A 14343-nucleotide genomic window follows, 5' to 3' on the forward strand; every position below is an offset into this window, starting at 1 on the left:
CAGTAAAGCACTAAAAGACAAGGCAGGAATTTCACAACACAAATCGCAAGCCAAGTCAATGTAATGCACTAACTTAAAAAGCACTTTAAAACCACAAGCATGCAGAGGCAAACAGATTGATCTTAGTGTATGAGACACCATAAATCAGCAAAACGATGGCCTCAGCAAAGTACAGGGAAGATGCTGATATTGTACAATTGTGGGAAAATAACAGGAATACTGGAAAAATAACATATAAATAGGCACTAGACCGCAGGCAGAGGGACGGGCACATTTTCCCACCAACATTACAAATACCTTTCCTTTCATTCCACATTTTCTATACTCTATATTTTCTTTTGTTCTATACAGTCAGCATGGGGGAACTGAGAGGGAATGTTTACATGCTTTTCTCATCAGGCATGTAGGCATGTCATTAATTACTGCCTGATTGAATTGCCAGGCAGTGTCAATTTTCATGATTTACAACATGCTTTTCTGTCCAAAGTGGAGAGACGTCTGCTCCTTCCTCTCTGACTGACAAACTGGGTGATGAGCCAAATGAGTGCTGTAATGTCAAAAGACCTAATAAACACCTTGACGATGATAAAGATGGATTCCCACGGTCAGGCTAATTCAGTCCTAGCAGTTTCACTAGTGTTAACAGTGTGAACAGGTTTACTGCAGACTCCACACATTGCTGCTCCTCACCCTAAGTCTCAATGATGTGTGAGAACTGTCACAGCCTAAAGGCTCCAGGTCACTTTAACACACCCAGGTTATACAGAGCTATCCAGGCAAAGCAGAGTGTGGCTGTGGGATAGTGTGGGTGAAGACACATGGTAACTGGGATTCCCTGAAGCACCTGGGGGGGGGGGGGGGGGGGGGGGGGAATCTCATCTATTCCCTTTGTTTCAACTTGCATTGTTCATCTACATCGTAATGTGTGAGTGAATGTATGATCCATTAAGATACCGCAGAAAGGAAGAAAAAAGCAAATTAAAATTGCCCTTACAAATAGTTCCATTAACGTTCATCTATTGATGTACTGTGTGTGCAGTAATGGGGTCTCTGCACTGCAGTAAGCCTCCCATAGATATTCCCACGACGCGCTTAACTCAGTTTACAACTTCCGGAAAAATCTCAGGACTAACACAGCCTGTGGAATTCATACCAAATGACTTGTGCATTGGGTGCCCTTATAAACTAGCCAAAATGACATTTAAACCTGCGCTTAGCCAAGTTCTGGATAAAATTACTGAATGTTGTAGAATGCTATTTTTTCCTGTTTGCTGGGGTGATAGCGGGCCAGTTTAGCACGGGGAGGGGGCTGTGAACAGTTTAGCACAGGGAGGGGGCTGTGAGCAGAAGGTCAAGGTTTACTGTAGTCTGGTTTCCCCCAGAAACAGATTACAGTGAAATCTCAGTGAAATCTCCCTAACCTCAAACATGCAAACAAATGTTTTATGGATACTTACAGAACACATCATAAGCAAGGAATGCTTCTGGAAGGGAGGTTTTGTCGTGAGCTGAGTGTTAACACATCCTCACACTGGTAAACATCATCTGTCGACTGGGGTGCAATTGCACGTTCTTGTGCTTTCCTAGTAAGCGCGTCTCCAGCTAACCCGCAGCTGAGTGAAAACCAGCTGGTGACTGAGCTGTTCCCAGAGTCTTTACGTTTGTAATAAGATCTAAGAGCCCATGGCCTCATTGGAGGACAGCTCAGTTAAAATAATGATAATAACATGACCATCGAGTCAGCAGAGATGCCATACTGAGTGTGAGCGTCCACGTGAAATACAGAGGGGCTGCAGTTACCGAGGATGACTTGGTTATTGTTTTGTGCTTCAGAGCAACACCTAGCCACAAAGTAACTTGATTCTTTTTTTGGCGAGTCTGCAAGTTTGAAATGTCCAAGCAAGGCAACTTTACGTTTGCTTTGGTGGTAATCCTCATAGGTTCAAGCTGTGCCTAGTATTTAACCTTGGGGCATGTCCCATGGTTAAAAAATGTCCCCTGTTCATAAAATTGCATGTGCATGCAATGTGTGAACATAACCTCCAGGTTTTGGAGCAAGAGCATATACTGCTCATGTGATCAATCTGGCCTGAAAACCAACACAGAAATAACAAATAAATTAATTTCTCTGCCAGTTTAGTCCCAAAACAGCATTTGCTGAATTCCTGCACCAGCCTGGATCCATAGGCCAGCTTCTCCTTCATGCAAATACCATTCCCATATATGGGAAGCACAAAGCTGACTGAGAGTACAGGAAATGGCTAGGTTTGATTCATTCTTACTAGCCATATTTTTCCTCTTTTCTCTTCTATTTATATTAGTTTTTCTCCCTTTTTGCGGAAGCCACACCTTCATATTTTTAGGTTCCTATATAGAAGGCCAAACCTTTCATCTTTTTCATTGCATGATGTTTTGTGACTGAGAACAAACCCACTCTGTGAATGCATAGCCTACAGCATTAAACCCACATTAACTATCCTGACATGCAGAGATTTTACTGTTGTTAATAATGGGGCCCATTAAATTGATTTGATGGGAATTTAACTTTTAAATCATTACTGTCCTGAGCATATGTGTGTGTGTGTGTGTGTGTGTGTGTGTTTGCACGTATGTGTGTGTGCATGTGAGTGCACAGGCTTGACTGCAAGGTGATTACATATGTATGTGTGTAGGTGTATGTGCTTGCTATGCAAGGGTGTATGTACAGCACTATGCACGTGTCTGTATGTGTGTATGGATGTGTAAAATTATTTCCTAAATTATTAATATACTCACAAAGACTAAAGAGTGCAGGCCTCCCTTTCTCTCAGTGACTCTCACCTAAGAGGTATCCTAGCCAACACCTTGTGGTTTGGCAGAGAATCCAGTCAGGACTCCACTGTGCCATTAACACTGTGAGACTGGACTCCCTAATGAAGTGTAGTCGGTTAGTTAGTCAGTTCAACACCAAGCCTTCCAGAGGGAGTAGTCTAATCCAAGCCATGCCCATCTCTGATGTTCTCTGCTATGTCTTTACGGACTGGAACATGGAAATGCAATTTCCAGCCCCCAGCTGAGTACAGGAATATTGATGGTAACGTCTTGTTAATAGCATAATCAATTCTGCACTAAAAGTGAAGGATGATAATGCCAGCAAAAACAGTCTGAGGACTTTGCAGAAGCTTTTTAAATGCATACATGACAGAACCTGCCACTTCAACCCTAAAGCATTTTCCAGTTAAACCTTTCATAAGCTGGAATCTGGGAGAGGAAACACACAAAGCTCCCACTGGGGATGTATAATGGTTGTGGAGCCAGGCCTGAGTCGGCAGATTTCAAAACCACATCAGTGGTTGAATGTCAATAGGCCCAATGCTGACAAATTATAAACTACCAATAGAACAAGGGCAAACTTAATATGACCCACAAAATCCTGAAAAACATGATCATTCCAGCATCACTGTTCTGCGGAAACAGAATAACAGTGTAATTCAGCACAGGGGCGTGGCCTGGAGATCACAGATCTTTAGACTTTACCATCAAATTCAGGGCTTCCCCTGAAACAGTTTAAAATAGTTGAGTAAAAAGAGGAGGAGTGCCTCAGAGGGTACGCAGCTGTGGCATGAAGCGATGAGCCATGGTATTCCCATGGTGTAGTCTTCACCTTTTTCTACTGTGAGCATGGTATGGATAAACCACGCACAGTCTCCTGCATGACCAAGCTCCAATGTGCCTTTTTACTCTTCCATGGAGATCTGAGTCTGAGGTTTTATTGACTTTTCTCTGATGCTGGCAGAGGTGCTCGTGAATTCAGTGGAGGCGCGGTGCCATTAATACCTGGGGGAGGCCATGAAATACAAGCGCTGTAGACTGCACAGCATGGATTGGAAACGTCTAGCCGAAATTGACCGTAAACTTCCAGCAGAAGTCTTTCAGTATGTTTCTTAGATGTGCACAAAAACAAACCCCATACTACAGACCAGCCTTGCTGCTGCAGACCGCATCACTTTACACGGTTGGTAGAGAATCATTATTAGCAAAGTCCTGTAATATGCTGGATCTCTAATTCTCCTGATGCCCAGTCATTGACTTGAATCCCACAGCATCACTTGACACAACTGTGGCAGTTTCATACTGCTCACACTGAGACTATTTTTGTGTAAACAGATACCACCGGAAAACATGAGTAGTCTTACTGCTAAGCAACATTGTTTTCTTTCTGATAAACAAATTTCCTGTGAAACCGTCTGACACCATTCACATTTTATTTAAATCTGTGTGTTATATTTGATTGAATTTCTTAAACCTACCCTAGCTGTGATATAGCCCACAACCTGAATGTTTTTTTACTGTCATCAAGAAGATTTCACTTGGTTAAAGTGTAATTGTGTCTGCTGCCCTGAACTGAATGTTTCCTAAAAGCAGGCCTGTGTGATTTAACCAAGTTTTGCTACACTAAAATACGATGTTGAGGTCCCCCCCCCCCACCCCCAGAATGCTATCTCTTTAATAAAATATTAAAGAAATATAAATACACATTAAAGCCAAATATAATTTGATATTAATATTGATATTACATATTAAATAGATAATTTGATAATAATAGCTAAAAATTATAGATAAAAAACATTTTTGAAACATATCCTTCCTATCAGCTCTGTAAATATTGTATAGGTATAGATTTTGTCAGGTATAGACTTTTAACAAATTTCAGACACAATAGAAGAATCAGGATCAGTGTCCAAAGACCAAACCCTCAAGGAGTCTATTTTAGGAATTCTGCTCCTTACTGTACATTTATATGCAACAAAATCATGAAATCATGCACACACTGAGAAGAGGAAAGCACTAGAGGTGACAGTGGGCATCTGTCACATTGCTTAGCATGAGATGCCATGGTGGAGGGGGACGGGAGGAGCACCTGCCACCCCGCTTCCCACCGCAGACTATGGATTGGGGCAACACAAGGCCCAGGATCCAGTGCAGACTTTTCTAGTCCTCTGGTGGTATTGGGAGAAACTGCCACTAGGGAGTCGAAGAGCTGTTCATCTTCCCTTATCTCATGGACGAGGGATACTCTACCTTCCAGCTCAGCGATCCTTTGCCTCAGATGGACACAGCTCACACATCCTGAAGAAGAGGTGATTGGTGACATAGTGGGCACAGCTGATGGGGTCCCGTGATGTCACAGCTTTAAAAAGTGTCCAGTCTGTAGAAATGCTGCTCGTCGATTTTAACAATACCCGCAACACAGTCCCCTTTCAACTGTCAGCTGTTTCGACATGGGTGTTGTCTTCAGAACAGAAGACAGTGTATTTTTGACAATGTTTAAAATTTCTCCCTCTGTGAGAGAGAAACTATATCAGCCTGTCTTGACCAGGAAGGATGTTTTATCACCGTCCGTAAAGGTGATATGGAAATAGTGTCCTTTGATTCCCAAGTGAGGCACATACAAGAGGGATCTTCTAGGATGGGAGATGACCTGAGAGACTATGAGACAGGGAGCAAAATGAAAGATGACACTAAGTGCATCAGCCTTGCTAATGATTCACCAGTGTCTCCATTGAAGCTGTGCAAGTCTTTCACTCCAATAGAAGCTAATATTACAGTATCTCGCTGCATCCCCTTTTCATGGGTTGTTGGCCAAATGCCAGATTCTGGGAAGGTAGAATGCCCCTTTCTGGATTTACTGTGGGATAGGTCACTGAAGGTCAGACATACTGTTAAATGATGTGCTTGAATTCAACAGGGCCTTGTCTGTCCTGGACACGTATTGGGGTTGTTACTGTTTAATGGGCACAGTGGATACTAGGGATGCAACAGTTGAGTTCACCACCAACGGTTCAGTCTGTGCGTGTTCGGTTCGGTTACTTTAGAAATCTTCTTTCATGTCTAGCTATGTTTTCAAAATAGGTCCTCACAACTTTGTGCTTCTTTCATTTTCCATGTAAAGGTCATTTTGGCTATTTCTATTTGATATCATACAACACTGAAAGTAAGGAATACAAAGATCAGTTAACTCACGCAGCTTTCACCTAAATCACTTCCAGTGGAACTATTTTCAGAGGTGAAGTCACAGCCAGTGCAGCTTACAGCTGAAGTTGATTTTAACAATTTTATCTGCCAATTTTAGTCAGCTGTTCACTTTGCGAAATGACAAGTGTGTGAGGATTTGTCACACCAAAACCGTGAACCGAACTGATCCGTGGGTTTTGGGAGCCATTGCACCCCTAGTGGACACTGTTAGAGAAATGGGCAGACAGAGACCACAGGGCATAAAGTGGTACAGCAGACCTTCAGAGACAATGTGGAAAAGACATCAGCTGGAAGGGGCACTGTTGAGAGAGTACAATGTTAGAGGTTTTAGCTACAGAACACCCCCAGTATAGTTACTGAAGAAAAGGCTGAAGAGACTGTATGGCTCATTATTCTCCCAGGTGTCTAGGGAGTCCTGCAGGAGCCATTTTCTCACACTGGCTGTGTTAAACTGGTCCATTTGGGAGCCAGAAATTAATTGCTACAGATGAGAACGCTGGCTTCTCAAGAGGCTATGAGGAGACTTGGGGCATGCAGGCCGCATTCAGTCATGTGATTCAGTGGGAGGAAGTCAACAAAACAACACATTTTACGCACCTGCCTAACCCGAATATCTTTAAAAATGAATGTGTTGTTTGCATTTACAAAATGATTACACATTTTTGCCATTCTTTTACATTGCATTTAAGTCATGCCAAAATATTTGTTTCACTTCATGTCTCTTACCCAAAAATAAAATATTGTCAAGTGTCAGTGATGAATAACATCCTGCTTAAGTGGAACCAGTGGGTAGCTGATGGTGCCGACTGAGGAGTGACTCATTCAGAAATAGACTGACCAGCTGAATGTGTGAGCTAGGTAAGACAAAGATTCAAAGTGCATATCACAGATAAGCTAGGTGAGACAAAGATTCCATGTACATAGCACAGATGCATAAGTGTTTTTAAAAGTGAATCTGATCTGAGCTGAGATCAAGAGTTTTACATTATGAAGGTTAACAAAGGATAACTACAAATACTATAGAAAAGAGAACATTTAACGGCAGATTGTTCCTGTTTCTCAACAGTTATCAAAAACTGGGTGCAGTAATAAAATATACTGTAATAATAAACTGAAGTATTTTTACATTTCAAATTTTTTGATAAAAAGAAAGGTACACAACAGAGTTTCAGTTTCCTGATTTGGACCCAGGCCTCAATGAGGTATGAATATCAACCAAGATAGTTTTCCAAACATTTACCCAAGCGAAAGCAAACAGAAAACCAATGGAAATAGATGCTATACTGTAGCTTCCACTGGGGGGGAAATCAGCAAGTCAAATGTTTTCTCAATATGAAAATGCACATACAGCATGCTCAGCATCTTTACTCTTTGCTGCACTGCAATGACCTCCAGGCAAAGGGGTGGGATGTGTTTTGTTTTATCAGGTGCAGTTACCCAGGGATACTTGGAGCCCCGAGGGACAGGAACAGAGAGACTCTCCAGGCATGTACCAGTCTGTACCTGGTGCCCACATCCACCCTCAGGAAATAGCACGAAAGGTACGTTCAAAACAAATCCAACAACACGGCATATGTTATCTCATAGGAATCGTGGCCCATTTAATCCAACATGGATTTCACATGGAAAACTCAAAAGGCCCATAAGGTTCACAGGCAGGATTTTAAAATCCATACACATAAAAAGGATCATAAGTTTAAATGAACGACCTGTAATGTGGTGCTGTAACGCATAAAAGAGCACAGATCTTCAGAAAGTGGACACCATGACTTTGTATCATTAATGAGCGACTGCTCCTCATTGGCCAGGATCATGAATAATTTATTTACTTGCAGAGCCGCCTGCTGCTGGGGCACATTCCCCACAGTGGGACCTCACAGCCTGTCTGTTTAAATGATGCCAGCACCAACACGGGCCTGTGTCAGCTTGTGCTCAGGCCCGGGGGGGAAATGGAGCTCATATTAATGGGTCAAGCATTCACAATTATATGGCAATGGCCCATTTAGACATGGAAAAATCGATCATTGCTGACATCAAATATCAGTTTGTTTTTTAAGCTAATGCGTTTTTTTTTTTGTTTGTTTTTTGTTTTGTTTTAATAGCCCACTGCTTTTTGTGAGCTTATCAAAGTTTGATCAATAACTGGCACACTTCTCCTCCTCCTTGGGTTAAGCGAAAACCAACAGGACAGTGGAACGCACAGTGCAGTCAGACTGTAAAACCGTTCCCCGTCTCGGATCTATGGAGCCTTTGTGTGTGTAGAGAGCTGCCGACTCTATTCAGAGTCCTTAGGATGGGAAACAGGGCTCACATGCTGGTGAGTAAATGAGGACAGTGGCTCAGAGATGTGAGTGAGCAAGGGCCGAGTCAGAGAGCCTGACCCTGAGCTGGCTGCCGCTGACTGACAGCCCGCAAAAACACAGCCCTCCACACACCACCTCCACTGCACAGCTGGAATCAGGCCCTGTTTTCCCAAGCGACCTCTCAGATTAGAGTTTCAGACTGCTGAGAATATGTAAAGAGATATCACTGCGTGAGCACTGAACAGACCGAAATAGCATAGAGATAAAGATTAAAACCGAAATGTGGAGCTTCCCATGTAATATTCAGAGACGAGACTGTGAATACACAAGAAAGATCTGCATTAAAGAGTATCTCAAACTGTATCTCATACACCCATTAGACAACATCAGGGAAATTTCTTTTAATTACAGTCCAGGGATCTGAATTGGAGGAATTCATTTTAAAACCCATTAGATGACTCCATATACATTCAGATTTATAATGTCCAGAGGAAGGCTGTTGTTTATCCTGTCAGATTTGCCCACAGCTGTGGAACATACACAAAATCCAACATTCGGCCACAAAAAAAGAGAGAGAAAAGCCTTACATACGGACTATACTGGCAACATCAGAGTCCAGAACAAACCCAAAAAAAGCACCAGCCACTCAAGAGGTTTGTATATAGAAACATCTACCAATTAGCCCAGTGTACAGTACAAACAAAAGCATTTTACCAAGACATTAACTGCCATATAATATGTGCCGGAGGAAAGCTAACTGAATAGTAAACAGAAGAGGATTTAAAGTGAATTAAATTCAACAGATGGACACTGAGCTGAAAATACCCTTTACTCCAAAGAACATGCTGAGTGGGCCCTTCGTGGGGACTTGCCATTGACAGAGCAGTAATGTACTACACGTCCAATTTTAAAAAGCCAGCGTAAGCCTTTCGCTGCAAAAATTTTAACTGCAATTGTTAAATCAACATTGGAAGTATGCCTCTTTGCCAAAAAATACATTTTATGAAACTACAATGAAACTTTTGGAAATCTCTAGTTTCTAGATACAGTATATAATAGGATCACCTTTATTTTCTAGACCAAATTCTCTCCTAATCACTTGGGAAAATGGTTTTGAAAACTTGCTAGGTATTTTAGAAAAAAAATTGAAAACACAGTGTTTGTGACTCCATTGCCAAAAAAACGTTTCTTTAAGGTTTCATTGATTTGTGATTAAATCTAAAAGTTCAAAATTTCTCAAAGAAAGAGAAATATGACATAAGCAATTTGTCTGTTTTTTTTTTTAAACATAGATGAAATATGTGCCCACTATGGATCTTATGAAATATTTTAATAAAATGCACAACTTTAAATACTTAAGGTTTAAGTACTTGCGAAATCTGTGTCTATATTGACAGGAAGTATCAGAATCCATCCCTTTTTTATTGTCTTGATAATATAAATATTTAGTAATATAAATATTATAATATATGATATATATTAAGAATATAATATAAATATTTAGTAATTAATGTCCCTTCATTCAAGATACACAAATTCCTGGAGAATGAACAAGCGGTCTGGGGGCAGCTTCCACTGGGAGAAAGTTTTCTGAAAGTCATACGGTAATGATTCAGGGTCTCTTTGGGAAGCTGAGCTCCCTACGCTCCCCCGTATTTCAAACAGCGAATAAATTACCGAAAGGATTCAGGGCTGTGCAGAAAAGATCAGAGGCTTCAGCTGTGCCTCTGGTTCAGAGTGCTCACTGGACGTTCACATCTGGGGTGATTTCCGATAACCTGTCACATGACGAGTATGTTGCGTCAAAATTCTTAGAATCTGTGCTGGACTGTTTGAAGTCAAAAAGGAAAATGTATGAAGTAGAGATATTTTCAGATGGAGCGGTTCATCATTTCAAGTAGAAATTCATGTTTTGGTATGCAAGCAAAGCAGAGATCTGTGTGTCAGCTGACACTTCTTTGCCACATCCCATGGAAAAAGTGCAGTAGATGGTGTTGGAGGAACCATCAAAGGAGCTGTTGTTATTTTAGGTGAAAACACATGAATTCCTTGTGCTGTCTGCAAAGCAGTATACACAGTGCTCAGCTAGTGGTAACAGCTGCCGGACTGCACTGCCACTACAGCAAAAAGCTGGAGTTGGGTCACATGTGGTGACCTGTCCAATCGGTGCCAATTACTCAGCAAGTGCACAGGATCTTGTACTTGATTCTGGAGAAATCTGTGTATCTGGCTATTCAAAGGAGCCTGAAATCAAACTGTGCCAGCTGCCTGAAGTAGAATGCAGCATGGTGTCACCTGCTTCTGCACATACCTGCTCTGAAGACCCAGCTGCTAGTCTACAGGTTGGTTGTTATGTGATGGTCAAGTTCACAACAGACAGAGCATGAAAACAAACACTTTGTAGGATTTGTGCTCAATGTAGAAAAAGAAAGAATGTGAGATTAAATTTGTGAGCGTTAAGAATACCAGAAAAAACTGCATTTGTGTTCCCAGAGGCAGAGGATAGAGGCCCATATATCAACAGCAAGTTGTGTCTGACCTCCCAAAGCCTACTATGGACATTAGAGGAAGACACATTTTCCAAAAGTACAGTGTAAATAAAATCCAAACATAGTTTCGATCCTGTTGCCAGACCATTTTCAATTAAATTGCCAAAAAATCACGAGTGGTCATACTCTTGACTTAATAATGTGTTATGTTGTGTAAAACTAAATTTGAAATCATACCATTGAGAAACTATTCAGAAAATTTGATAAGAACAGCATGTCATTGACTGCAGCAACAAAGTCCACTTTTATGTCATTCCAATCATTTCTTGGGTTTAAGTTCTTTTACCAAATAAAAGTTTTGAAGAGACTCCTCCAAATATATATGACATAAAATAAATGAGTAATTTCACGAAAACAGCAAATATGTAACTTTGTAACGTTCTGACTGAGCCCATAATTTAATTGATCAAAGCATATTTTTTATAGTGCAATGTCCAAACAATTTTCACCAAGTGCTGAACAGACTGTTCTTTCCACAGACAATTAAACAGAAAATCAAACGAAAATCAAAAGGAAACCAGATATAGGCCTATTCCTAGACTATGGAAAAGGAATGGGGAAATGGTGGCAGATACAAAAAAACCCACAATATGAACATTTTAATAATGTAGACATTTAAATGAACATATATCAAGGTATTGTCAGGTTCTTTGTCAGTCTGATGTATTGGATTCTGCTACCTTGCTCAAATAAACCACAAAAACTTTGAACAACTATCGCTCCCAGTAAATACAGAGATGAAAACACAGATCAGCACACCCTAAAGCACTGTTGAAACAACAACGCCATCTTAACACCGTCCAGTTACCTAAATCCAAGTAACTGTTATCTACACATCACCCCAGGTTAATTCAGTTTGATTCTGGCCAGTCCGCTACATCAGCGAAATGCTGATCCATGCACCCATTGGACAACGTCAGGGAAATTCCTTTTAATTACAGTCCAGAGAACTGAATCGGAGGAATTTCATTTCAAAACCCATTAGACGACTCCATATAGCCTACATTCAGATTTATAATGTCCAGAGGAAAGCTGTTGTTTATCCTGTCAGATTTTCCCACAGCTGTGGAGCACACACAGTCTTGATTATAATGTGTCACAAACATGTCAAGGAAATGTATATATGGTGGATATATTTAGACATGAAGGATCAATATTATTTATTAACTTTATTTAACTAGGGAGTTTCATCGAAATTAAGAGACCTGGCCAAGACCGGCAGCAGCACAGATAAAAATATAATTAAACAAAAAGAACATTAAACAGTTTACTATAATAATCAAACACAAAAGCTAAATAAAACCATGAAAGCCCAGTGAGACTGACTCCATATTTTCATTTTGTATTTTAAAATATTTAATGAGATTAACTCTGTAAATTTGAAGTCCTTTTGCAACATATTCCAAGCAGAGGGTACAGAATACATATGTAAATGCCCTTTTTCAAATTTCTATACGGTCACTGGATACCAAAAGCATAAAACAGTCCTGGGAGCATAAAACATGGTGTCCAATACTTTTCTACAAAATGTAAATATATAACTAAAATGGGAGCAGGCCAAGAATTGCCTAATATAGAAAAATGTACCAATGATTGAGCCTATGGGTGGCGAAAGCAGCCAACCCAACAGGGTTTTTCAATTTGTAATAAACCTCAGGGCACCACAGTTAGCTGTGTCAATCATATGAAAACACTGAGCAGAAGTATGCATATTGAATATAAATTGTCACCATATCCAACACAGGTAGAAACATAGTGGCAACAACACTCCTTTTGGCTTTAAAAGAAAAACAAAACTTATTTCTAAAATAAAAACTCAATTTAAGCTCAATAAAAGTGACTTGTAAATTTTCAATGGCTTGAACAAGAGTTAACGCACAACAATATTTTTCACCAGCATGGAAATGAAAATTAGCATGTGACACATTATGGCCCCAATTATTTATATAAATAATAAACAAAAGTGGACCAAGCACTAAACCCTGGGGTACACCCTTACAGAACATCAGAACACAGAGCATCATATTTGATGCAATTAGACCTATTATAAAGACAGTCAGAAAAGCAAGCAACTGCTTGATTTCATAGCTTGAACCATATTGTGGTTAACTGTATCAAAAGCGGGAGAACAAAAGCAGACTTCCATATGCTTGGGATTTTATTACATTCCAGTGTAAGGTTGAAAAGATATGTAAGGGGCTCTGCTATAAAATCAGATGCCAATCTAAAGCTTTTAGAGCTTTGTAAACCTCCTGCTCAGTAAAAAACTAAAACAATGACCACCACTCACAGATACATCAGGACAGGGATGCACAAATGCAAAACAAGGAGGAGTCAATTGGAGAGCCAGTAAATATAAAATGCTCATTAAAACAGATCAATATATCAAGTTTGTCATAAAGAGAAACAGACTCCACCAGAACAGAAGTAGGTAAAACTACAGTTATTGCTCACAGACAGGGATTTAATGGCTTCCCAAAATTTCCTGGGCCATTCAAATTTTCTGTGGTGACAGACAAATAAAACTCTGACTTGGCTTTCTTGATAAAAGAAGTGCACTTGCACACAGTTGTCCAACAACAAGACAGTCCATGGCAAAACCCATCTTCCTTGCCTTAACCCCAGCTAAGATCTGCTCATGAATACAATCGGGAAGTTTTGAGGAAAACAAAGGGTTATCCCACCCCACGACTTTTTATATCCAGAGAGGGCCATGTTTATTCATGATTTGTGAGCGGGTAGTTTCCACATCTGGAATGAGCTTTATTCTGCTCCTGTTAAAATAAAATAAATCATGATAAAAACATTGCTCATTAAAATACGAAAGGTTCCTCTTACAAATGAAGTGTGGCTTTATTTTAGGAACCTTGGTGTTCCAAATAGCAGCAACTGCACAATGGTCACTTAGGTCTTTGCAGAAGTAGTCAAAGTAGATTTAGGTGCACTAGATCGATGAGTAAGGGCTCAGAATATTTTGGATTTTGAGGTCCTAATTTAACACGTTCCTGTACTCCCACAAGTGCCTTAGTCTGTTTGTATAAGAGATCCTGGATTCCTGAATTTGTCAGAATCTAGCTGGTGCTGCAGTGTATTGTTCAAAGTGAGGTGCTGATTTTGGAGAGAGGATTTGTTACGACACATTCACCTCCCCAAATGACCCGCTAATGCAAACCACATGCTAACATGCTGACCCACTGAGAAGCATCTGGTAGAAAGAAACTCTGTCAGTGATGCTTCTGTCCGGTGCTCAGTATGGTGCTCTATATCATTTCTTATATACATAAAACCCAAATCCTAGAGAGATCATGGTATTCCTAATATGTATCAACAAATCTGAAAATATTAGTTTTACCTCAGTATCAGAATAAGTCAGTCTGTCAGCCCATTGGACCTGATTACCATGGTGGGGAGACTCTATCATCCCATACAAATTTCTCTTCGCTAATGAAATCTCACAGTGGGGAATAAAGACATCT

At 40.4% G+C, this 14343-nt stretch overlaps 1 protein-coding gene across 2 annotated transcripts in view; it reads right to left on the reverse strand.

The window, feature by feature from the left end:
* Positions 1-14343, reverse strand: part of LOC135241973 (unconventional myosin-Ie-like) — a 41226-nt gene that overhangs the window by 24769 nt on the left and 2114 nt on the right. The gene's annotated exons all lie outside the window — the stretch shown is intronic.

Source organism: Anguilla rostrata, chromosome 16, assembly GCF_018555375.3.
Source record: "Anguilla rostrata isolate EN2019 chromosome 16, ASM1855537v3, whole genome shotgun sequence".
In the NCBI taxonomy this organism is placed as follows: Eukaryota; Metazoa; Chordata; class Actinopteri; order Anguilliformes; family Anguillidae; genus Anguilla; species Anguilla rostrata.